The sequence below is a fragment of the Haliaeetus albicilla genome, chromosome 14 (assembly GCF_947461875.1).
Source record: "Haliaeetus albicilla chromosome 14, bHalAlb1.1, whole genome shotgun sequence".
In the NCBI taxonomy this organism is placed as follows: domain Eukaryota; kingdom Metazoa; phylum Chordata; class Aves; order Accipitriformes; family Accipitridae; genus Haliaeetus; species Haliaeetus albicilla.
Window position 1 is genome coordinate 33,987,452 of NC_091496.1, and position 23,731 is coordinate 34,011,182.

Here is a 23,731-nt window from a genome sequence, read left to right on the forward strand (position 1 = left end):
ATAGCGGAAGAGTTTAACACTAAAGATTGGCGTTAAATTTATAAAATTAAAAACAGAGTTAGGAAAATAGAATGTAGTTGTTTAGGAGGACTAGACAGCACAGAAAACAGAACTCTTATTTGTCCCAAAACATGACATAGTCCTTTAGATTCTTCTAAACTTTAAGAAGATTTGAAAGTATTTCCCAGACTTTTTCATTCCAGCTGCATGCCATACAAGAAATCTGTAGTCTTGGCTGGGAGGAGACAGTGAAAGAAGTGAGATCAATTTTTTTTTGGTCATTCTCCCAGTTACTAAGTTGTATGAGCTCACGTGAAGATCATATTATGTCCATATCCATGGCGAATCATGTCCAAATCAGGCTAATATGTATCTGAAGAATGCTAATATCCAAAGAGTACTTCTACCAAATTCCAATGACTCATGACCAACACATACGTTTAGGTACGATCATTCACTTGTTGATGTGAAACATGAGAAATACCTCAAGACGTACACATGCAAGGCATCTGACAAGACAGCAACAAGCACTATACTATGTTAGTGCTGACACCCCCCCCACCACTCTATAGATAAAACATTTTCCAAGAATGCCTGAAGGCAGCAAAGCATTTCAGCCAAGATGGTCATTTCCTGATGCTTCTAAGTTTTCAATGGAATTACTTTGCAAGAGAAATACCTTATTTAATTTCAGATCTGGGATAAAGGGAAGAATTAAAGTGAAAATGGTGAACAAGGACACTACCACAAGTACATCCTCTGTTATATTTAAAGGAGTTAAACATTTAAGTTTCTAAGTTATTGTTTGAAGGAAATTCCTGTTCTCGTCTTCATGGAATGCAGAAGCCAAAGACATTTGCCAACAAAAGTGCTTAAATGAAGTTAATTGTAGAACCTGGGAATATATTCATCACTGTCTGCCTGAGGAATGTAGCTTCATGATGTACTTAACTCCACAAAGCAGAAGGCAGCAGACTGATAAAAGTGCCATTTACACAATCTTCTGTATCGCAAAAATTTAAGTATAATTTACCTTTTTTATTTGCACAAATTATTCATACAGTTCGCAACCTAAAAATACAGATGTACTTCAACGCTAATTCACTGTACACGCAGAAAGAAAAAACTTAGTCTGTTCAAAGTCACGTAACTGAATTTCCTATTGAACTAAAATCTACATTAAAATCTGAAAATTAAATAGACACAGGAAAATCATCTGATGAAAATCTGCAGTAGTCTAATTATGCAACACATGAAATAAGCACATCTCCTTTTTGACTAACTACAAGACAAGTCTTTACAAGCTTTATGTCCTGTAAATAAAACGCAACAGCTAAATACAGTCTTCTTCCAATGCAGTAACGGTCCAGGGACCTATCTACACAGAAGTACACTTGTTCAATTGGAAAGGGGGGTGGAAATCAAGAACACATGCAACAGGATCTCCAGTAAGCAAGTGCAAAATGATGTACAAGACTGGCTTATTCTTGTTCCCTTAACAGACTTAGGAAACATTTGTAATTAACATTTCAACTTCTTAGACATATGTTGCATCAATACTTATAGGAGAGCCTTATTTTGACTATTATGTTTCTATTAAAAATATTTTCTCTTCTTTTAAAAAAGATTTGTGGCACTCTATTAGTTGTGTTTTGATTTCTTTACTAACTCAAGAAACAATCAGCTTCAAAACTGAAACAAGTCAGCCATACATTCAGTTTACAGAAACTATTTCCTTAATACAACTACAGTAACACCCTTTACTCCCATCAAATTTTTTGGCAGCAATAAGTAGGACTCTGCCCCATGCATTTTCATGGTCTTTAAGAAACCTCCTTGAAAGGAGGTTTAAGACTCTCCCTCAGCAAGAATGTTCTTATCGAAAACAGATCTTGATAATTAGCTGAATTTACAAAAACAGACTTTTTTTTAGTAATTAATGGTGGAACACCGAGTGTCCTCAGGAGTTCCCCATATGGGCTTACCATAACCTCTGGACCATTATGGGGCAAATGCTGCTGATGAAAATTTTGGAAACTTTTGCCGAAAGTCCTGTGCTATCTTGGGAGATGGGCTGAGAAAACAATATTTCCAATGGCAGCTGAACATTTGAAAAGCTTTTTACCTACTTGTATCGCCAAGTCTAATGCAACACATACTCCAAGAAAAGAAAAGGAAAAAAAAAAAAGACACTACTGGGTAGTTGCAAAAATACATCAAGAACCTTCACAGTTCTTTTTACTTGGAAAAACTTTTAATTTGTCTGAAAAGCCTGAAGGTAGACTTGCTTCAAGTGACAATTCAGTAGTGTTGTTTGCCCTCCAATAAATGAGGGCTAAACTGAGGATCTGGAAGCACTTATCCTGGATTTGCTCCTTTGTGTAGTAAAATCTCATGGCCCAGAACATTAGTGAGAATAGAACCAACAGGCACACTCAAAAGAGGGCTTTTAAAGAGAATCTTTACTCTTTGTATGCTCAAATTGCACCTTGTCTGCATTCTCAAATGGAATGCCACAGAACCAACAAAGATGAAGAGAAAGAAAGAGACCAGTGCTATGCTTTGGGGAATAGAAAGAGAAACCTTCTTCTATAGGTGGTTTAAGCCTATTCATGTAGATCCAGTGTCTTGGAAAGAATCAGTGCTATTCAGGCAAGGAGACACTGCTGATTTAAAGACTCTTTCCAGACCCTCTAAGGATGCAATTACCCAAGAGAGCTAATCTAATCTAAAAGCTTGCTGCCACCAAAAGAAGCAGCTCTGTTTCTCACCACTAGTGATGGTGAGCAGACTCAGCTAAGAGCCACACATGTGCCAAAGAAATTGCAAGCGACAGAATGGGGGAGGGAAGACATAAAATGGGATCACCCCTTTTGGCAGTGGCAAGGTGCTAGAATAGCCAAGACTTTGTTGTCAAACTTCCCCCCTTCAAGGACATAGCAGTACCTAGATTACCTGCCAAGTCCACAAAAACACAGGGTAAAGTCACAGGAGAAAACTGTCAAAGCCAAATGGCTAGAATTATACCATCCTAAACAGTACACTCCCTTCTGCCCACCTGCCCCTACCCTACACAAAAAAAAACCCCAAACCAAAACAAACCACCACAGTGGATATCCTCCTCAGGTCTTCTTTTCCCACAGTCTAGCAGCAACACACTGACAAGCACACGTACATTGCAGATGCTGTGGCTACAGCTACATCCCTGCTAGATTCAACGCTTCCATTTTTGTGGCCCCCTCAACAATGACAAACTGAATAGCAGCTGTGGACACTCAACCCTCACACCCAGTCAGCACTCACAGAAGTATACAGGACAACATCACAACTGCCTCCTAAGAAAGGAAGGCACGCACAACTCAATGGAAATGTGCAAATACAGCTTGAGGAACTGCTGCAGTGGATCAGATGCAGCGATCATCATCTAGTAACCTGTCTGACCATCTGAAGAGCCAAGAGTTTCAAGGAAGATTTAGAACCTTACAGTAGACACACACACAAGGTAATCTTCCTGTATAAAGCTTATAATCATAAACTGGCTCAAAACCTCCCACCCAGACCTCTTCATGTTAAGTCAAGGAAGCAGGCAGTGCTCCTCACTGAAGTTTAACAAAAGAGCACCTGCAAGACATCAGGGCAGTAAGAAATGTAATTTTATAAGACCTCACATATTTGAGAATATTCTATAAACTGTGGGGGACACACGGTGTCTTTTACAGAATGTTACATGTTGAAGTGCTGCTACAAATCAGACTGAACTCCAGTGTCTAGCATTTAAAACACTTCAGTTTACTGGGCAGTATAAGAAGGTAGCCAAACAATGTCAGCAGTACCATTTCATGTATCCGTGCCTTGACAAGTCATGCTGATCCACAAGTTTCTCTAGTGTTCTACTATTACTAACAGTAACTGAAGAATACTTTATTCATCACAGGTTATTCAGATGTGTAAGGGTGAATAACCACATTCTAGCTCTACTTAGAAAACTCACTATCCAAAAAGCTTCAGTACAACACAGAACTAAACCAGACAGGCTACCAACTTGAAAAAAAGGGTAACCTATCACAAAACTTGTACTTTGCTGTTAATACCTATAACAACAGCATGGCACCAATTTAATGCTCTTAAGTAAGAATTATTATCAAAGCCAAAAGAACCCAAAACCCAACAGATTTACGCATATGAGAGACTGAAGATAGTCACAAAGTTAGTATCACCAACAGGCATCTATTAAGGAACTTCCCATACCTCTCTGTACTGGGAAATTCACACATGGGACAAGCATCCCTTCACCTCAGAATCCCAGTCATGCAGCTGGCCCCCTGATTTACCAGCCTTCATGTTCCTTTCTTTCCCAAAGTAACCAGTTCTCATTGTTTTTTACCTAGTAACAACGAAAAATAAGGATGTAGGTTACAGAAGAACCATTAGCGCTGGAAAACAAGCGCTTAACAAAACAACAAACTTGAAGATCTTGTGCTAAAATTCAACTGATAATAAAGCTATCAGTCTTCAGCAAAATTCCAAATCCCAGCCCAAGAACCGTCCGAAAGAGTGAGCCATCTTATCAGTCTTAAGTAGTAGATAATTCAAGACAACACAAGGCACCAAGGTTTGTGAAACAGTTATAGCACCCCTCCTCCTCCAAAGATGACACACATGCAAAGGGCGATTTGCTTGTCAGAATCAGGAGCATCCACCCAACTACTGGCACAATCCACATAAAGACTGATACTTCCACAAACCATAAACAGTACAATGTTTGACCTAAACAGTTAAAGCATCAAAAGGATATTAATTCTCTTTGTCAAAAACACACTGAAGAAAGTCTCCCTGTGTACATCGGTTCTCACCATGCTATCATGCAAGGCTGAGCCCCATTTTCTGAGGAAGCTCATGAAGAGGTGAACGAAAGCTGATTACCAGCTTGCACAGCGGTTAGCAGCTTTTAGACGTGACAAATCTGAGTTTGGTACTGAACTACAGTTACCTTACTGGCACTGATGGGTAATTATCTACAGAAGGCAAATTTAATTTCTTTCTGCACTGTCAACCATAAAATGCTTTGTTCCACTAGGATAGGTGGCAGAAGTTTAGGATGTCTCCTGAACTCATTTTAAGGGCTCATACCCAGTAAGCAGCAATGAGAAACTGTACTTCAGCAGATTCCTCCACAAGTCAATCTAAATCAATTATCCCTCCAGCATTTTTAATATCTGCCAGCAGCTGTGAGGTTAACTCATCAGACGACATGATATTACATGACAAAGTATAGCGAAGTGACAGCTCTGTACTATTAGCACGTTCAGGGTGCCCACTGACAATCAAGATGGCCCAGTGCTTTGGCAAATTCAATCTGCAGAGTGAGAACTAGATGAAGCTAAACTTGGTAGTTAACCGGCGGGGAAAGCACACTTTGAGGAGTTAGTTGTCACACTGGGCAGTCTCATTTGATTCAAAGTATATATTCACAGCTGATCAATCTAACCTGTAATTTAAAGCTATGCTTGCATCCCTACTGGCTCTTCAGTGACATTTCTCAAGCTTGTGAGAAAACCCCTTTCCACTCTGCCAGAGGACAAACTAGGTTACTCAGGCCTCTGTCAGCTCTTGACAATACAAAAGCAGTGAGGACAGAGCCACGTAGTTTCCCTACGCGCTGAACTGTGGCAGTTTTGCAGGGTAGCTCCTCAGTAACGCTGCCACTCATAACACTGCTTTCCAAAGATGTTCTGAATTACACAAGACAATCCCAGACCTGATCTTTACAGAAGTGCATGGCTGGGTCCATGACAGCCATAAGAAATAACACTCACTGGAGCCATGGTAAACTCCTCCAGGAAAAAAAACACTTCATTTATACAGAAGACAGGATGAATAGAACCTTCTAAAGACGGATACAAGATGATGAAAAGTATATTCACATAAATTAAAAGGCTACCAATTTTGCTTTCCAAACCAGTATTTTCAATAGAAGGCAATATGCACTGTGCTGCTGTTTCACACGTGCATGTGTACGATAAAGCTCTCAACACAAGAAGCACCATACCACAACCACCCCCGCAGGGAGAACATGCATGTATGCCAGGGGCCAAGTCATGCCGTTCCATATACTGCTGATAAAACACTGAAGAACCATCGTGATTAACATAATACAAAGAAATATGAAAGAGAAAACAGTGTACATAACATTCTCCCACAAAATGTACAATTCAGCACTTAAGTGTTTCTTCTAAGTAGTCTGTGACTAAACTGGGTGAAATCGAGACTTACAAATAACAGGAACTAATTAGGGATTAGGTACTATTGTCATGGTACACATGGTTCAAGCAACTAAATCAAATCAGCATAAACTCATGACCTTGCCTTCCGCTGCTGAGGGTCCTCAGTCACATGCATACTTTTGCAGCTGGAAGGGATAACATTACATACCAAAGTCAGCAAAAATGGCTCAGCCATTTCCAAGAACAGTTGAAAAAAAAAAGGTACTTTTTTCTAGCCACTTGGAAGCACTAGTATTTTCATGCTTTCCACCAAAGAGCAGATATTTGGCAGTGGGTCACTGAGATCAAGACCATACTTTCCACACAAGCAACCCTTCCAAATCTAGCCATGCCACAGATCTGGGAAAAAAGTTTGCATTTACTCAAGAAATCTTTGCTAGTCATTGCATTTAATTTTTTTCCCATAAACTGCATCTGTGCTTAGCATAGACTAATAATTGGAAGTTCCTATCCCATTGCTACACTGCACATGCAACATTCCCACAAGATGAATGAGCATACTTCAGCCAGTGCTATGGCAACACAGCAGGACTTGTTGCAATCACTTCTCTGATACTAAAGAAACTAGGAAGACCATCTTTATTTTTCTTAATACCATCCTAAACATGCCCAAATAGCTGGACTTAAACACCAGGGATGCGAGAGCTGAACCGCAAGAGCTTGCAAAGACAGAAGTAGAAAAGCTAAGACCTTTTAACAGTGGAAGGAAAAAATGATAGGCAAAACTGATGGAGTAAGACTGAACTCAGATTAAGCATTACTGCTCAGGGGCAGCAGCAATGGCAAGAAGCACATTTAAGATGCAAAACATTAATGGGGCAACAAAACCAGAGTGGTAGGTGATTAGAAAAGTATGTTGAGCCAAAGAAAAAAGGGCAGAACCCAGCAAAGAAAGAAGTAGCATGCAATTGTCCAATTACAGACTACCATTTCTTCTCTCACCTACATCATGGTAGTGTTATTTCTCAGCTTCTGAATGTTGAACCCCTGCAAACTGAAGGGCATCCCTCTAACAAAACTTATGTAATGTATAGGCTCCCCTATAATTTTATGGGTTTACTTAAACGGAAAAAATGCGCTACAGAAGATTGTGTAGAACCATACACACGCACTTGATAAAAATACACTGAATTTGAGTCCTCTATTAAAAGCATGCTGTTCCTTCATTTTATGCATCATATCAAGAGTTTAGCGATATGACATGTTCTTTTGGTATTAAAAAAATGTGTTTCCATAAAAAGTAATTTCGGCTTACATGTAAAATATACAGACACTGGTACAAAAACAAACAAAAGAAAGAAAATAACATAGCCATGCCTCTCTGAGGCGTACTCTTTTAAAAAAGACACTAGATGAAAGCTATGATGTCAAAAACATGGTCCTCAAACTTCTTTTGACTTTGAGTAACTCTTTCATAAGCTCAGGTCAAATACCCACACTAACCTCTTACAAATCTCAGACAAAAAGAAATGCTGTATTTTTGGAAAATGGAGGAAAAAATAAAGAGTTTGCAAAACATTTATGATAACTGAAATAATTTTAAGTGTAATTGCATTTAGCACAAAATCTCCTACAATATTTGTAGAATAATAATGCATTAGACGTCAGTTTAGAAGTAGTAGATAGATGGGGAGTAAGCAGCTTCAATTACTGTTGATCTTGCTTTCACAGCCCTTAAACAGCGATAACTTTCCAGATAGCTAAAATAAAGCTAGAAAAACACAGCCAGGAATGGAAGACAGGTACATGAGAGAAGGTTTCCTTAACACCAATAGCAACACACAGAAGGTAACAGAAACTATTAACCACAGAAGAGGGAAGAGCCACATCTGAGCTTGAAAATACAACCTGAACTCCATCACCTTTCCTTTCCACTTACGAAGAGAGTCTATAATAGAAAAACATGCTAACCACCATTTTGAGTTACTTTCACCATACAGATGGCATCAAGAAATCACCTATAACAAAACAGTACTTTGCTGTGAATTCTTAAGTAACCAACCTAGTTTTTGTTACAACTGATTATTCTACCTCATTGCAAAGCTTCAAAAGAACTTAAGCTTCCCACATCAACAATACCAGGCGCTCCTTACAATGATGAACTCCACTCTCATTCAAAGTTTCTTGCCAGAGTAACCACCACAAAATAACCGCTGGTACCAACTGACTGATCCAAGAGTTGTGTAAAGTGCCTTTCTTGCTTAGGCTGATAAAACTAGATCTGAAAAATCACAACTGCATAGGTTTAGAGAGAATATACTTTACCTTCATTGTTACAGGTATCTTTATTTGGTAACATCTCTAGAACCAAAACTCCAATGAGCTCAAGGTAGTCCTAACCGACTGCTTTTCTTCACCTGTTTCAGAGGACTTCCAATTGCTTTTGTTACACCTATCCATCTACGGGGGTCACTACTTTTTACATCACAAGTAACAAACTAAGAATGCTTAAAAAAAAACCAAAACAACAAAACTGCGTACCAGAAGTGCTTATGCAGTGGCTGTGTAGAAGGCAGGGAAGAACTTCATTGTCCCTCTTATGTCCAGAATTGCTGAAGTCATTTGCTCTGGATAGTGAGCAGTCCAATTAAGACTGCTCATCTACCTTCAAATTCTACCTTAAAACTCAAGTTTTGAATATCAGACAGCTCAGTTTCAGGTAAGGATCTTCATCTCTTTTGTGACACACCGAGAAAGGTAGAAGTTTTCACTGCTGCAGTTTTGGCCTGTGTTGCTGTCTAAAGGTACGGACATACATGAAGACTTCTATCTGATACTGATCCCGTGGAATTTCACATTCCATATTACTGCTGGCAGTCTAACAAAAGCCAGGTAGTGAGTAGAGAGACAACAAGCGTTAACTCGCTTGACGTTTTCAAGCAATTTCATACTAGCCTGGAAAAGTTCCAAACATCATTAAATGCATCACTCAGGTTTACTCACAGATAGTACCTTTGAAGGCAGATCACAGTTAAGCAGTACCTACAGACCTAATAACAGAGGAACAAAGATTGCATTTTAATGGGAGTTCACCAATCCCTAAATAAAAACTGCATTAAGACAGACATTATTATTAGTGTCTATTAGAAAAAGTAATCAGATACTGCAATTTTCCACAGTATTAGGCTTTAGAAAACAGCTTCTGGAAGACATATTTCTTCTTCTTCCCAATTCTCTCTACATAGTCATTCTTTTTTCATATTCTTTTTTTTTTTTTTAAATATTTAAATACACACATGTGAAATAATCTCAGAAAGTTAAGAAGAAATACCACTGACCACAGAACCATAAAATTAAAAAGTTACTTTTTCATGTTCACTGTGATGAAGTATTTTTGAGTTAAAAATTCAAATTTTATGTTCTCATGGAGAAAAAAGAGAGTAATACTACTGTTTCATCAAGACAATTTGTGAGACAGCATTACTTAATAATAAAAAATGAATGAATGAAAATACTCATTTTAGCACAACACACACAAATATAAGGCACAGATACACATATGCCTACAGGTGTGTCTGTGTGTATGTATATATATGTATTTGTTACCTGCATAAATGCATTTTGTATGCAGTTTATTTTAATCTTGCTTACTTATACATAATTAAACGCAGTATTTTGATCATCTTTCTTCAAGTCAGTTAACAATTTCCCCAGCCTAGAAGTGACAACTTATACATTTGGCTAAATTTCATTTGTTTCTCCAACTAAAAGTCTTAGGAAAGCTACCTGATGTGCCACAATAATAAAATATAGGAAAGCTGAATGTTTCTAAAAGTTAGAGGCAACTTCCTTAGCACTTTTTTTTTTTAAACTCCTGACAGAGAAAAACTACTTGTTGAATCTGGCGTGGCCACTGAAGTACAGTTTATGCACACTCAACCTCTGAGAGCCCTTCAAACGCGGTCACTGTGCCTTTGGTGCTCCACCAGACCCAGATGTAGAGGTAGGTGATGGACAACTGTTCGGGACAGCAGAGCTGCAGCTTTAAGGAACAGAAAGGCAGACACACGTTCACCTTCCATCTTCCAGCAGCTACAGTCCTCCATTTGTTATTTCACAACTGCAGCTAACTTCCTACACAAAGAATCATCTTACTCAAGTGGTTCAAGGTACCAAAACTAAGCAACTTTCAAACCCAAAACAGAGATGTTCACGGCTTTCTGCTTGCAAACTGTGCCCACATCCTCAACTGTTGGGTAAAAAGAGATCAAACACTTGGGGAAGAGGAGATACAACATCACTGTACTCGTATCCTCTCAGATCAAGGTCACTGCCCTTTCAGACCAAGGTGGACTAGCACATACAGGTGAAACAACGCGTGCACACACTGCTGAAAAGCCATGAACCAGCCCTTGATTTGAAGTGCCCTAAAGAATATGCACATTAGAGACCTCTGGTATTTATGACTACAGAAGAAGGGTTAGGGTATAAATCTGTTTAACACCATATCTCTAACTTCCAAACAAAGGCAAAAAAATTGGGCGATGTTGAGATTTATGAAATCTACTCTAATCTTAAATGGTTTAGCAGATTAACTGTAACCATTTCAGAATTCATTCAGACAAATTGATAACAATGGTCAATAGCACTGAATAATCAGTTTAGCTATCAGCAGGAACTGGACCGCATGTTTTTGTTACTATTTACCAGAAGGATGTTTTTTCTCCCTCACCTTACATTGCTGGCAAAGAAAACCCCAACACTGAACAGTGAGTTGACTGACAGATGGCCAGGCTTCAAGAATTTTGGTGTAGAGATGGCAAGTCAGTCCATCAAACTTTTTCCAGCAGTGTTTTTGCCCATTATTATTGTGCATGTTTAAATATAGCATTAATTGAGATAGAATCACCCTTTAATTACTGCATAAAAGTAGTAAACTTTAAATAACTTCTTTGCACAGGTTTTTTTAGTACTCAGGACAGTGGAAAACTGAGAAGATTCTGCAAAGAATCCCTTTAACAGGGGAAGAAAACCTCTGACAACACGTTTGTAACTAGAGCAGAACCATCATGTATCATGAGCAGAACCACCTGTAAGTTTTATAAAACCAGGGGCTAGAAGTCATGCATCAACTATGTCAAACCACAGTCAGTCAAAAGCACAAAGAAACTCTTTATCACCTGGATGTTTCAAAACTGATAGCTGAATAACTGGAAAATAAGATAAACTTACATCTCCTTGTTAAGTCAAACTCAACAACCTTCACATACTGTGTTTAAGCACTTATAAATTCACATTCAAAAAAACTCACCAAATTCCTGGGGAAGCGTTCCCAATCTTAACGGTAATCTGAATACAAGACAAACTAGTGAACCCAGGTTTATCACTATTAGAGAAGGTCTGAAATGGTTCTCTTGCAAACACATTTAGAAGAGAGAGATTTCCACACACACACACCCCCTCCCCGCTCCCCCCCAGCCCCAAGGCCACAAAGCTGTTGTCTGTTCTGCTTATTCACAAGCAGACTTTAAGGCAAGTGGAACATGAAAGAAAATGGATGTATTTCTTATTTGGGCCATTTATCACTTTGGAAACTGACACATCAGCAAATGTAAACTACTGAAAGGAAAGCTCAAAAGATTTAACATTGTGACTAGAGTCTAAATAGCCTCCTCCCCCTCCCCCCCCAACTATTTCTCATCTTATCTGATGAAAGCAGAACAACAAACACCATATTCCTAGAAATTCTAAAGGAAACATTTGAAGAAGTACTTGGGATCATTTCCAAGTCTTTTCCATGTCACCGAAGAGGATGCTATCCATTTTTTTTTATTCTTGTGAATCTCTAAATACAGCTTTTCAGTTAAAAAGAGATATGGATTACCGTGCATAATCAACCAAGTAAGAGCGAATTTTTGTTGCCCTGTCATTTCATTTAAGAAGCCTACTACTTATTTCTGCTAAGATCAAAAGAAAACATGATAAAATTACTAAAGACTTCCCCCATTCTTCTTCTCCCATGTGTAAAAGAGCCTGAATGCCCACATCGTAAAACTCTAAGTTAGACTACACTTCACTTAAAACTACGATTCCCCGCAAGAAAATTAAAAGCCCCCTGATACATTAGTGATATACGAACATAACATGAGACACTAAGTTAGCCAGATCTCCCTTTAAGGTTACTGAAGCCATTAAAAAAGCTGTAAAATTACAATCTTAAAACAGCTGTTCAATAATCATGGGCATTCCAATCCACTATATAATTGCTACTAAGATGTGAGCAGCCTTAACCATCTTGTGACGTTTTAGATAAATGATTCTTCGCCAACAGTACCTAGTTACTGATAGTAAACAAACAGTAACTACCTGGCCTTTCCCTCTGTTATCTGATCCTCCCTAAAAATTTAAAATTAATTAGTAGTCTCAAATAAAAACACTGTGAGAGGAAGGGGACCAGTTTCAGTCCTGCTGAAAGTGTTTTGAAGTGATAAACGTGGAGATAGCCTGTCACAGATGAGTTACATTTGGGGCTCCGGCTAATAATATTCTTTAATACTCACCAAAGGGGAAAAAAAAAAGAAAAGAATTAGGACACCATGTACTCTAAAACACAAGAAGAACTGGAGAGTCTCTCGCTGGCTCGATAACCGTCTCGCTTCCAGGCTCCAGCGTTACTCTCCGCAACTTCCCCGACGTTCCCGAGTCAGTCGCGATTCCACGACAGCACAAAAGCAGAGCCGGGCTTTGAAGTTGAGCCTCTCCGTGCAACTTCCTCCGCGACTCCGAAGTCTTCCAGGAGTAAGTCCTGCTCGCCGGAGCCGCTCTCCCGGCAAACGCTGCCGCTCCCGGGAAGCGGAGGGACCCTCCTCCTCCTCCTCTTCCTCCTCCTCCCCCCCCGGGACCGGGATCTTTGTTCAGGCCAGCCCCACGGCGGGGAGGTCCCCGCGCCGACCCCGCTCACGGATCACCGGGCAGGGCTTGCTCCTGCTCCTCCCGTTCTGCCTTCACAAAAGCTTTCGGCGCCGAAGGGGGCCGGCGGTCTCCTGCGCACGGCGGATCGCCCCGGCCGCCCCCCTTTGTTTCCCCTCTCGCCCCGGGAGGCGAGACGAGGCGGGCCTCCCCCCCCCCACCCCGCACCCCGCCGCGGCCTGTCACGGCGGCCGAGCGCCGGCACCGGGCCGGCGAGAGGAGGGCAGCGGGGGGAAACCCCAGGCCGGAGCCGGCGGCAAACGGAGCGGAGCACCGGAGGCCGGCGGGCCCCGAGCGGAGGCGAAGGCCCCGGCCAGAGCGGGACGACGGCGGCGGCGGCGGCAGCGCCCGCCTCCCCTCCCTCCTTCTCTCCCTCCCTCCCCTCCGTCCCACGTCCGGGGACGGCGCCGAGCCCTTCTCCCTCACCTCACGGCAACCGCCCGCCCCAACCGCCGGTGCGCGTCTCTTCACCTGCCGCCACGGCGTCCCCCTCAAGCCGTCACCACACGCAAGCGGAGGCTCCGGTTCCCCCGCGCCCTCCTGCTGCCGTCTCCGCTGCTACCGAAGGAGCGTCCGTCCGGGCGGGAGAGTGGACCGGACCGGGCCGGGGCTCGGCGGGGGCCCCCGCTCAGCGGCCGCCGGGCCACATGTCCGGGAGTGCGCGGTCGGCCGGCGGCGGCCGCTGGGGGGCGCTGTTCTGCCGCCTTCCGCCGCGGGGCGGGGAGGAAGGCGGTGGCGTGGCGGGCGGGCGGTGCAGCTCGCCAGCGAGTCGCTTCCAAACCGTCCCGCGCCGCGCATTGTGGGATAGGTCCTTCAGCGCCGGCTTGAAAAGGGAAGGGAGGGGCGCGGGGGGGGGGGCAGTCGCCAGAGGGCGAAGGGAGGGAGGGGAGGGCACGTGACCCGAGGAGCCAATGGGACGAGGGCGGGCGGGCGCGTGGGGCCGGGGCGGGCGGGGCCGGGCCGCGCGCCGCGGGCGGGGGCGCCCCCTGGTGGCGGCGCGGCGGCAGGGCGCGGCCCGGGGGCCGTGACGTCGTCTGACCGCGACCACCCCCCCACCAAGCTTTTTCTTTTTTTTTTTTTTTTTTTTTTTAAGTGATTATTTTAATCCAATTAGACGAAAGGAGCTTTGGACGGAGCCCCGTGACGGCGGGAGCGCGACCCGCTGCAGACAGGCGGTGGGGGCCGTCACGCAGCCGGCCTAGGCCGCGCCTGGGCCCCGCTGCCCGCCGCGATGGCGGCCGCGGCCGTGAGCGGGGCGAGAGGCCGGGGCGGGCCGAGAGGCCGGGGCGGGCCGAGGGCCCCGGCAGCCGCCCTTGAGCGCCGGCGGAGGGGCGCAGGGCTTTCGGCTGCGTCCCCGGCACCGTCCCCCCGGGTGCGCTGTGAGGCAGGGGCTCTGCCCGGAGAGGCGGAGCGCCGAACCCTCAGCGTGAATCTCCCCCCCCAGGGCAACGCGCCCTGCCGTGGCAACCAACGGCAGGGAAAGGGGGAACCAGCTACCCCAAATACTACGCGGGCTTGGTTGTCTCCTCGCGTCCAGAACGAAGGTGTCGCGGCCTGAGGCGGAGTGAGATAGGTGTCCGCCTCAGTCTGCCGAGAATGATGATACCTTATTAGTTGCCACGATGACTGACGGGCTGTTAATTTAGGATTAACTCAGAACTTGAATTAAGTAAGAGCAGCCTGTGGGGACAGCGTGTGAGAAGAGTCACAGGAAGAAAGGAAAAGACTGGATTCGTTAGCAGCAAGCTGCAGGGAAATGTAGTAAGAAGCAAGACTATAGCCATAGGTTGGAAAGCACAGGCTTAGGAACGGAGATGAAATGTTTAAGGTAAGTCTGACTTTAAAGTTATTAAGGTTAACGAGCTCCCCAAATCTTCAGTGGGATCATCTGAAGAAAGGAATAAGCAGGTTCGAATGTTGGGACTAAAGAAAGCCCTGTTACAAAGTAAGAAAGGTGACTTTCGGTGCTGTGGTTTGAATAGACGGAAGTCTTGGATGACCCCAGCGCAAGACACTGAAGCAATTAAGAAGGGAGAATGATAGCAGAAAAACAGCTGTGTGTTTGACTAGCCGACCACGGAGGTAAGGTTTTGTTGCAAGGAGGGCATACTATACAGAGCTGCTGTATGTTATTATTTGTTACTGTTGAGTCTTTTAATTAAAATGACTACTCGGGACTCACAGATGCCTTAGTATTCACTGTTTCTGTCACAAGTCATGAACACATTGCTGTCATCTACTCAGGCTGCACAGATCATGTTGCACAGAAGAGCCAGGCAAGCCGAAGAGAAGTGTCTGTGAGAGAAAGGAATGCAGGGAGCAACACTCATCACTTCTGAGGTGCTGTCTGTACTTTTGTTTGATCCTCTAATTGTATGCCTTATGTCCATTCCAGCACTGGCCTGTATAGCTACTCACACAACTTCAAGATATGCAGTAGTAGAATGGCTTTGGCCCTTTCTCGTCCACCTTTTGAGATGGGTATGTACCGTACACTGTTTACGACGGAGAGAAAAATCTGGGGTTTCACTGCTGTCAGCTTTAGCAAACATGTCTTGAGTTTTCCTATGCGTACGTGAAGTTCCAGCCCACAGAGGTTTCCAGTCTGACCGGGGCTGAAGGACAGCGCTGTCCAGTTGGATGGCTGCTCCCAGAACCAGCCCATCAGGGGTGAGCGGTCAGTCAGTTATGTCAAAGGAGGAAGGCAGCATGAGATGTAGCTCCTTCTGTCTGCTCTGTGCCTGGTGAAAGGAGGAGTGAGGAGTTCAGGTTTTGTACAGGGATATAGAAGTAGGGGGTCATGAACTCCCGATTTCCTACTAACCTCTTCAAACCCTATGCCGTAGGCACATTCATAAATTTATTGGGCTCCACTCATTCATGTACCCATTAGCGTTTTTGTCAAAAATCAAGAAGGGAGGGTGGTTTGGCCTGAACTGATATATGAAATATCATTGGGAATTGAGGCGAAGATGGTAGGAAAAGAGGCATTAGACTGGGACAAAATTTATACAAATGGTTATGGAAATAATTTGTTACAATTTCTGGATTAGTGGGTGAGTTGGGAGCACCAGCCAGTTTCATTGAAAGGAGAATCTTGCTTTCAAAATCTTATGATTTGGGAGCCAAGCTTGTGATTTTTGACATTTGATTTTTTTTTCCCCATGCTTCAGGATAGTAAAAACATAAAATCTTTAGTCTGTTTTTACATGTTCTAAAGTCTTTAGCTTCTTCAAGTGTTCTTTAAGTGACTGATAGCAGAGGTTGTCCTTAGTCAAGGTGGACACCACAACCCATAAATCCTCTGCAGGTGAAAGATAGGACTAGTGAAGACAGTTAGTATTGCCTGTTGTCTTTTGTAGCGAGGCCTAAGTAGGACTGTTTCTTCATTCTCCAGCTAGCTCCAGAATGTTCTACTCAAAGATCGTGAGTAAACCCCAAGCTGTAAGAGGCACTTGATTTTTAGTAGTACTTTGGAGACCCTTTGTGTGTACCCTGTCTTTTGTTTGAGGGATGCACTCTGCCCGCATTTTCAGAGTTTCCCGCCAGCCACGACAGCCGTAACGTTCCCTGAGGCTGAGCCTCTTGCTGAGTTGTGTGTCTCTCGGGAGGGCAGCGTTGTGTGAAAGCAGAAGCAGAGCCGTATTCATGGCACAGCTGTGAGGACAGGTAGAAGCCAGATGTGCCAGAGGAAAGCTGGAAGACACGCAGGGAGAACGGTGTGAATGAGGGCATGGTCATCTGGAATGGGGAGCAACAGGGAGTGTGAGACTAGAAATAAGAGTGGTGTTAGGGGAAGGGAGAAAGAGAAATGGTGGCAGAACAGACTTGAGAGATTTTGATCGTAATATGGTAGAGCGTAGGAGGGAAGGTGGTAGGTGAAGAAATCAGGGATGAGTCAGGACATGGTAAAGAGTGGGACTCCTGGAGGACAAAACGGTAGTTATCCGTGAATGCAGAAATTAGGATTGGCATAGATCACAGAGTGGGAGATGGGGATACCTGTGTATTTGTGCTGTAAATTTGAATTCTTAACTTGGAAGTATGCTGTGCCGTCCTAGGCCATTTACCATCTACACAACATTGCGACAAAGGCACAGGTAAGTGACTATTATTATTACTTTCTCAATGTAATAAGCCTGAATGAGGCCAAAGTGGTATTTCTGGAGTCTTGAAGCTGCCAGTACTACGTTCCATCTCTGGAAGAGATAAGGTGAAAAAATTTTAGCATAGTGGGTTTTTCTTCCTATTGTGACACTGTTGGGAGTGATCGGTTAAAGCCACTAAAATATCCTATGCCCAGGGAACAAAAGAACCATTAATAATATAATGTTTTTGCTGTCTGGTTTCAGATGCTCATTTGAGCAATGAATGATTCATCTATTTGACTCTTGGATTCTGAGCTTTTGAAGAATGTAGATATATTAAAATGGCATAAAAAAAAGTCTGAAGTGGACTCTGAGAGTTTATTCAGAGCTCGTTCACCCTCTCTGCTCCCATGGAGGGTCAGTCATGCATATGTTGCTCCTTCATTCAGTCTGTTCTTCAGCATCTCTGGCGGTGAACTCTCTCTTCCGAAGCCTCCTCAAGCAGGCTGTTTCTCTGGTTTAAAATTTATGCTTTTGGAAAGCTGTTCTGATCCATAACCGTGACCCTTCCTACTGCATCAGAAGCCCGTACGTTTGGTCCTGTCCACCATGAGCACCTGGATCAGATTGTCCCCTTTCTCTTTGCAACAGATTTTTATCTGCTTTTAACTTTTTGAATTCCTTCTCAATCTCCTTTTTAGGTTAAACAGCATTGAAAGGCCTACTAAAATCAAATGTACAGTAAGTGCTCTGTCTGTCCTATCCAAGGGGCCTGTTACTCTGCTATAGAGGGAAATGAGATTGGTTTGGCACCAGTTGTTCTTGAAAATTTAGTGTTGGTCCTTACCTTCTTCTTATCTCTGAAGTACTTACAAATTGGTTGCTTGATTATTTTTTTCCAGAAGTTTTCTGGGGATCTCTCTATCCCTCTTTCCAGCAGTGAATTTTGATTATTGTGCTCATTTCAAATTCAACTTTGGCTTGTGTTTATATATTATGCAAAAAATTAAATTAACCGGAAATAAACAAGGTAGATTAGCTGATTGTTCTAATAATGTAGAGTTCTCAAGTCTCTGTCTTTGGTACTTGCATTCTCATTGCTTTTTAGGGGATTTTTAATTTTGAAGTTCTGCCATATGTATATCTATCCAAGTAAGTAGGTTGTGTGTTTTGTATGTCAAGATGCCTCAGATGCTTGGCTGCACTGAGAACATTATTTCAGTGTTAGAGCTTTTCATTCTTTCCCTGGTTTAAAAAATTGTTTGATTGAGATATTATGGGTTTTTATTTACATGCAGTATGTCTTTGCAAGCTTCATTGTTTGGAAATATAACATGATGCGCTATAAATAAAAGTAAGCGGGATGAGTTAACACACACTGATGAGGAATTCAAGACTTCTGCTTTTTAACCAAAGGGAATGCAAAAGGTTGGTCTAACACTTAAAAAAGTCTTTTTTGAGAGTATGGTCAGTCAGAGTATAGAGAACTGTTGTGGGTGTTGGGGTTTTTTTCTTCCTTTTTTTTTCTTCTTTTTTTTTCTTCTTTTTTTTCTTCTTTTTTTCTTCTTTTTTTCTTCTTTTTTCTTTTTTCTTTTTTTCTTTTTTCTTCTTTTTGCTTCTTTTCTTCTTTTTTCATTTTCTTTTTTCTTCTCTTTTCATCTCTTTGTTTCTTCTCTTTTCATCTCTTCGTTTCTTCTCTTTTCTTCCCTTTTCTTCTCTTTTCTTCCCTTTTCTTCTCTTTTCTCCCCTTTTCTTCTCTTTTCTTCTCTTTTCTTCCCTTTTCTTCCCTTTTCTTCCCTTTTCTTCCCTTTTCTTCTCTTTTCTTCCCTTTTCTTCTCTTCTCTTCTCTTCTCTTCTCTTCTCGTCTCTACTCGTCTCTTTTCTTCTCTTCTCTTTTCTTCTCTTTTCTTCTTTTCTTCTCTTGTCTTCTCTTGTCTTCTCTTGTCTTCTCTTTTCTTCTCTTTTCTTCTCTTTTCTTCTCTTTTCTTCTTCTTTCTTCTTTCTTCTTCTTTCTCCTTTCTTCTTCTTTCTCCTTTCCCCTTTCTCCTTTCCCCTTTCTCCTTTCCCCTTTCTCCTTTCCCCTTTCTCCTTTCCCCTTTCTCCTTTCCCCTTTCTCCTTTCCCCTTTCTCCTTTCCCCTTTCTCCTTTCCCCTTTCTCCTTTCCCCTTTCTCCTTTCCCCTTTCTCCTTTCTCCTTTCCCCTTTCTCCTTTCCCCTTTCTCCTTTCCCCTTTCCCCTTTCTCCTTTCCCCTTTCTCCTTTCCCCTTTCTCCTTTCTCCTTTCCCCTTTCTCCTTTCTCCTTTCCCCTTTCCCCTTTCCCCTTTCCCCTTTCCCCTTTCCCCTTTCCCCCTCCTTCCCCCCCTCCTTCCCCCCCTCCTTCCCCCCCTCCTTCCCCCCCTCCTTCCCCCCTCCTTCCCCCCCTCCTTCCCCCCCTCCTTCCCCCCCTCCTTCCCCCCCTCCTTCCCCCCTCCTTCCCCCCTCCTTCCCCCTCCTTCCCCCTCCTTCCCCCTCCTTCCCCCCTCCTTCCCCCCTCCTTCCCCCCTCCTTCCCCCCTCCTTCCCCCCTCCTTCCCCCCTCCTTCCCCCCTCCTTCCCCCCTCCTTCCCCCCTTCTTCCCCCCTTCTTCCCCCCTTCTTCCCCCCTTCTTCCCCCCCTTCTTCCCCCCCCTTCTTCCCCCCCTTCTTCCCCCCCTTCTTCCCCCCCTTCTTCCCCCCCTTCTCCCCCCCCTTCTCCCCCCCCTTCTCCCCCCCCTTCTCCCCCCCCTTCTCCCCCCCTTCTTCCCCCCTTCTTCCCCCCCCTTCTTCCCCCCCTTCTTCCCCCCCTTCTTCCCCCCCTTCTTCCCCCCCTTCTTCCCCCCCTTCTTCCCCCCCCTTCTTCCCCCCCTTCTTCCCCCCCTTCTTCCCCCCCCTTCTTCCCCCCCTTCTTCCCCCCCTTCTTCCCCCCCCTTCTTCCCCCCCTTCTTCCCCCCCCTTCTTCCCCCCCCTTCTTCCCCCCCCTTCTTCCCCCCCCTTCTTCCCCCCCCTTCTTCCCCCCCTTTCTTCCCCCCCTTTCTTCTCCCCCTTTCTTCTCCCCCTTCTTCCCCCCCCTTTCTTTCCCCCCCCTTTCTTTTTTTTTGTATTTGTTTTAATAAATGCTAGTGGCCATGTTGCAAACAAAGTTATCAAACCTCCGCTTTGGATTTTTGTTTGTGTGTTTATTTTGTTCAGCTTTTTTTGGTCTTCCAACTCATTAGAAGAGATTAATCAGCTACTATTGGTTCTACTATTGGTGTTTGAACCAGCTATGTTTACCATTTAGTAAACTAAATACAAAAAAAAACCATTGGCTTAATCTTTGGCAAAGCTGAGCTTCAAAAGAATCTGATGGGTGGGATCAGATCAGATAAAATTTGGCAGCACACATTTCATATTCACAGTATTTCCATATCCAGGAACCATGCGTCAGATCCTGAGAGTTTCCTGTTCAATTAAAGTGTGTTCTGGCTCTGAAGTTGAAGAGCTTGGACAAAACCCTAGGAAATCAGACTTTCTCAGTTCTTTGTGGATAGCAGCAACCCTTTTATATAGGATCAGAGGAATTTTGTAATGGTCTTGGCCGGAATTTTCCTCTCGCTATGCCAGGTCGTGGTCACACTTTGACTGGGCTCCGTGGAGATAGACAGGAATCCTCTGGAATATGTCCCACTGTAGAAATGAAAGATGTTATTAACAGCAAGATTGAATATCATGAAGAAGAAAAGGCTTCCTGTGTTTAGGGCTATGAGGAAACAGGATGTGAGATAATAAGCCATAATTTATAATATATAACCATATTGTTTCCTCGGCAAGAAATGGGATGGGTGTTATCCTGTCATGGAGACACCATTCTTTGATTATTCGAAGAGTTCCCATGAGCGTTTTGCAAATATTCTAGCAGTGAGCTGTGACCAACCACAGTTATTCACAGTCTTAAGACAAAAAATGGTTGGAGCTTTTAACGCCAGCATACAGTATGTGCATACCTTTCAATTTCTAACAAAAACCCAACAGTGCACTCCTTAGCAAAAATAGCCCGCATTCTTTTCTTGTTTCAAATTATGTGTTCTAATTTGTGAGGTGGTGACCTGTCTAACCAATTTAGCACATTGGACTTAAGCTGAACCGCATTATGCCATGGTCCTCTCTGCCACCCTGAACAGGCTTACTGGTTTCACTCAGACTTGCTGTAACAGGTTGTGATAAATATTGAAAGTGTTGGGTGTAACTACCACCGTTCATCTTAGAAGAACTATAGGAGATAGCTAAGTAAAAGCCAAGTTTAGCTCAAAGGCACATGCAGGCTTGAACTCTTTGGGTGGAGAGGTTTTGCTGTGGGACTGCGTGTATGACAGAGCGAGAGGAGGAGGAGAGGGAGAGGAATTAACTGGTAACACCAAGAAAAAACTGAGAGTACAGCTGAAATATTTAGGGAGGCCAAGTCTTTTGCATTTGTGCAAATAACCAGAATAAGCAAAAATACAATGAAAGATTCCTTACTCCTCTATCAACCTCTTCTCACACCAAGCTGTAGGATCTCCCACTGCTAGCCACCTGCTTCCATCAAGTGGTGTAATGGTGCATAACGTATGTGAGTCAACCACACACACGTGCTTCATGAATGCCTGGGACAAACCTGGCATGAAACACACATGCAAGCTGTAGATCGTGAAGGTACAGTGTGTACTAGGAGCTGGTGGCACTACAAGCTACAGCTGGGGATTTTGTGGTTCAGGCTGTAACTGTGGTTATGATTACTTTCAGATCTTGCCCAAGGATGTGCTACATGATTGCAGCTGCACAGATCATTCCTTCTAAAACCTTGCAGTCTCAAAAGACCAGGGAATGGCAAAAAAAAGGTATCCATTTCTGCTTTTTCATACTCTCCTTTCTAAAAGTACTAGTTTATGTTTTATATTTCTCATTTCTTGATTTTTTGCATTAATCTCTGCATATTATTTAGTTAAATAATGGCTGATTAGTGTTTTCAAGATAGATCAGTGCCCTTACCTTTATCATTTAACATTATTTAAATAGGCAGCTTGGCAAGACTCAACTTTTGACACCTTCTTCTCAGCGAACACTGAAAACGTTTCTGGTTCTCAGTCTCAGCCTGTGCCTGCTGTAGATTCAGCCATCTATTTGGGAAACTCTTTACTGTAATCCTCATGATATAGAAAGCATATCAATGAAAATAATGTATACTTTTCCCATTTGGGAGTAGGAGGAAGAACATATAAAATTATATGCTGAACTTTTAAATGACTGGTTCTTAATGTACTTGATGTAAGGTCTCATCTTTTCTTTCCTTTTGACATAGGAATAAATCCATTAATGTTCTTGTTTAATGAGGGAATGGGTAAACTGCACCTTTCTGGTTATTTTACAATACTTCAGCTAAAGCAATTGTTAACTGCAAATTCATCAGTTTGACTTCTGTAGCTCATGTCTTTATTACAAACAGGTAATAAATTAGGCACACCTAGGTGCTACTGAGGAACTGAAGGAACCCTGTGAAATGAAACCTTTCTGAGCCCTGTCACATAGGAGCATTGATTGGTGTTTTGTTATGTGCATGTTGACTCCTAATTTGTACCATACAGCTGGACGCCATAGATGGAGGTACTGCTCCTATTGTATACCAGCACTCTCTTGCATCAATAAACTTACAAAACAGTGTTCCTTCCCTATCTTTTTTTCTTCTTTTTGTTTACCCTAAGGGATGAAAACATCTCATCTATCAATAGCTTATGCAGTCTGAACTATACTGGAGAATACTATAACACTGCAGTCTAATAGCTTTGTTTCATATGAATCAATATTTTTGTACTCATATGAATATCTAAAAGATTTTGGTTTTTAAACAAATACAAAAGGTCCATTAGTTGATTTTTTTACATGACAAATAAGGGCGGATTGATTTGTCTGATCTTCTTTATTTAACCTCGAGATGTTAGGAACGCTCTTTGGCCTTTCCTGGTTCTACTATAGAAGAGCCCAATATATTTTGTTTAAAATACTGAATCTTTAGCACAGACTTACTTTCTCCAAGGTATTGATTAACTACTACAGTTCAAAGGTGCTCAGAAAAAAATAATAAAATCTGTCTTGAAATCTTCCTCAGTTGCCCAACATTTTGAGTTTTGCAGTGTCATTTGCCCTTCCTTGAGGTTTTGAACACACCAGACTTCTCAAAATTTCCTGCAGTTGCCATTTCCCTTGATGAGGAATTCTGTATCTGTAACTCTCTGGTTTAGCAATGGCAGTAACTGGAGGATGAACAGGAGTCTCTGAAATCCAACCTACCGTGCAATCTAGTTGTGATCCAGGAGAAGTTAAATAATGTGATGCAGAACACCGTCTCTAGAATACGTCCGCCTGTTCATACCAAGAGATATTACCTTCCCCTCCTGTCTAAGCTGTCCCTCTCCTGAAGGT

At 43.0% G+C, this 23,731-nt stretch overlaps 1 protein-coding gene and 1 long non-coding RNA gene across 4 annotated transcripts in view; one reads left to right on the forward strand and one right to left on the reverse strand.

The window, feature by feature from the left end:
- Window positions 1-13,914, reverse strand: part of SCAF11 (SR-related CTD associated factor 11) — a 48,731-nt gene extending 34,817 nt beyond the window's left edge. Inside the window, exon 1 of one of the 3 annotated variants that reach the window (XM_069802235.1) lies at window positions 13,665-13,914. The gene's annotated coding sequence lies outside the window, so the exon portion shown is untranslated. Of the gene's footprint in view, window positions 1-9,236; window positions 9,258-13,619 lie in introns of those variants that run through there. The other 2 variants (XM_069802236.1, XM_069802237.1) reach the window with 2 other exon arrangements.
- Window positions 13,915-14,295: 381 nt separating this feature from the next.
- On the forward strand, window positions 14,296-22,547 carry LOC138689003 (uncharacterized). Its single transcript, XR_011327814.1, has 2 exons — window positions 14,296-18,709; window positions 22,058-22,547. It is a non-coding gene; the product is annotated as an uncharacterized lncRNA (long non-coding RNA).
- The last annotated feature ends 1,184 nt before the right edge of the window (window positions 22,548-23,731 follow it).